Consider the following 2,936-nt stretch of genomic DNA (forward strand, 5'->3'; position numbering starts at 1 on the left):
AGCGTGTTAAGTATCCGCGAACGCCGACCAGGGCCAGGCCCACCTCTCAGCTAGGCGGTCTCAACCTGCCCTGTCGCTTCGCCATAAAGTAACAGTCGGGGGCCGTCAGGAACACAGGCCCACCTCTACCGGGGTGGAGCCACCTGTCCTTTCAGCCCCCTCATCAGAATCACTTGCGGGTACTCCTCGAGCCGACCCGACTTTAGTCACCACATGTGTCATGTATATAACGTATATAGTACATACCCGTGATCACCTCCCAAAGTGATCACGGCCCAGTAGTATAGCATGGCAGACGGACAAGAGTGTAGGGCCACTGATGGAACACTAGCATCCTATACTAAGCAGTAGGATAGCAGGTAAGGGTAACAACTGTAGCAACAATGACAGGCTATGCATCAGGATAGGATTAACGGAAAGCAGTAACATGCTACACTACTCTAATGCAAGCAGTATAGAGAAGAATAGGCGATATCTGGTGATCAAGGGGGGCTTGCCTGGTTCTCTGGCAAGAAGGAGGGGTCGTCAACACCGTAGTCGTACTGGGTAGCAGCGGTGTCGGTCTCGGTGTCTAGCGAGAGAAGAGGGGGAAGAAACAATAAATACAATGCAAAAAATGCATGACGATGCATGACATGACAAAGCGTGATGCTAGGTGTGCCCAATCGCGGTAGTAGGTGATACCGGCGGAGGGGGAAACATCCGGGAAAGTATCCCCGGTGTTTCGCGTTTTTGGACAGATGAACCGGAGGGGGAAAGTTGCGAGTTCGATAGGTTAGGGAGGTGTGGTGGACGAACGGGTTGCACAACCGGATTCATCTCGTCGTTCTGAGCAACTATCATGTACAAAACATTTTCATCCGAGTTACTAATTATTTTATATTTATTTTCAAAGTTTTATTGAATTTCCAAATTACTAGATTTATTTTAATTCAAAAATAAAAGCAGATTAAACTTTTGTTACCTCGAGCTATCCTAGCCTATGTGTATGACAGTGGGGGCCAAGGGCCCAGTTAACATTGACCGGTCAAAGTGAACAGTGTATGTGGGTTCGCATGTCATTGACTTAGTTCCTTGAACCTATTTTAGCATAATAATCTAACAGCTGGTCCCACTTGTCATTGGGTCATATATTAACTAAGCTAGTTATTAAACTTAGCAGAGGGAAATTAGCCTAATGGGATGGTGGTTAGCCTCTAAACCAGATCAGGCAGCACCATCGGGAAGTGGTCAGGGACTTGGCGTGCACGCGCCCAAGACGAAGACAGGCGTGACGCGGCCATCCGCGACCTGGCGAGGCTGGTAGAGCTAGCAGCGATGGCGAGAGGGGTCATGTGGGGGGGGGGGCACAGCGCGGCAAGAGGCGCGCAGCATGCACAGGAGCGGAGCTCCGACGGTGGCGACAACGGCGACGGCGCAGGACAGCAACAACGGCTACAGAGAGCAAATGCAAGCATTAGTAGAGTAGTTTTAAGAGCAGCAGTTAGCAGGAGAAGTAGCAGCGGCGCCGACCAGAGCAGCAGCAAGCAGTGCAGACGGGTGCTGGGCGCGGCGGCTGTGGCTGGCCAGGGGCGCACAGGGGGTGTGGGCGCCTCTAGGAGCTTGTGGAGGCGGAGCTCCGGTCATGGCGGACGACAGCGCGGGGGTTTCACGAGACGGCATGCATTCGATCTAGGGGAGAGATGGGAAGACGTGAGGGCTCATAGCGATGGTGAGTAGCAAGGTGCAGCGAAGATGGTGCATCCCCGGCGGACGCCATGGCCTTGAGGAGGAAGGCTCTGGCGCGAGCTCCCCTGCTCGACGTGGGTGCGGGCCTGCCGGCGGAGGAGGGTGCGGGCGTCGCGCGGAAGGAGCCGGTGGTGTTGGCCGGCTTGCTTCGGTGGCCGACTAGGCGGGGGGCGCCGGTGACGAGGCAGTGGACGGGCGGCTCAGGCGAGCACACATGCGCGCCGGTGAGCGCCGCCCACGGCCGGGCGTGGAGATCCAGGTGGCGGCGCGAGGACAGCGGGAGAAGCTGCGGGGCGGCATGGTCGGGCGAGCATGAAACGGGTCAAGCGTGAGTGCGAGCACTTCCCTCTGTGGGTGGCGGCACGAGGAAGAAATAGGGAAGGAGCGAGGGGATCGGGAGAGATGGGATCGATCAGGAGGCTGGGCTCACGATCGGCTAGGTTAAGGGGGATTTAGGCGGGCCTTGGGCCATGTTGTTGCCAGATGGCCAAAAGCCCGGGGTACTCTATTTTCTTATACCTTTTAATTTCCTTTACTGTTTTCCTTTTTCACTGTTGTTTGCATTTTTTTATTAGGCCACACTTGATCTTTTGTTCAATGAGAAACTTGACGCACAATTTCTTGGCAATATTATGGGCTGGCACAACAAGTTTCAAAGCATTTGGGAGAGTTCAACTATTTTTAGCAATTGAAAAGGTCAGATAATTAGCCGCTGGTATGCTGTTATAATTTCCGATGGCATTCTAAACATCTCCAAAATGTTTGTTTAATGTAAGAAAATTATGTAGTGAATATTTCCAACCTAAGGAACATTTTAGTTTTGCAGTTTGAAGAAATTTTATTTTGACTTTATTTTAAATTTTGAATTTGAATCGTTTTTGAACCATCGCGAGACTAACTACAGTGACCGCGGTGACGTGGCATCATTAGGAGAGGGTTACTGTAGCTTAATTATCCGGGCGTCACAATTCTTCTCCACTACAAGAAATCTCGTCCCGAGATTTAAGAGGTGGATAACGGGGGAAGAGTCTGGTTACGATTTCTAACGAATCTTCTCGGCCTTGGTTGCTCTTCTGGAAAAGGTCGATCCATTACATTGACGTCTTTATTTCTCTACTTCAGGTCATCATGATGAAGTTGTCGTCCTTTCTTCGGGATCTCCGTCATACTTCAGAAAGAATAAGGGGCATAGCGGAAGAATGGACCTC

Source organism: Triticum aestivum, chromosome 3D, assembly GCF_018294505.1.
Source record: "Triticum aestivum cultivar Chinese Spring chromosome 3D, IWGSC CS RefSeq v2.1, whole genome shotgun sequence".
Classification (NCBI taxonomy): domain Eukaryota; kingdom Viridiplantae; phylum Streptophyta; class Magnoliopsida; order Poales; family Poaceae; genus Triticum; species Triticum aestivum.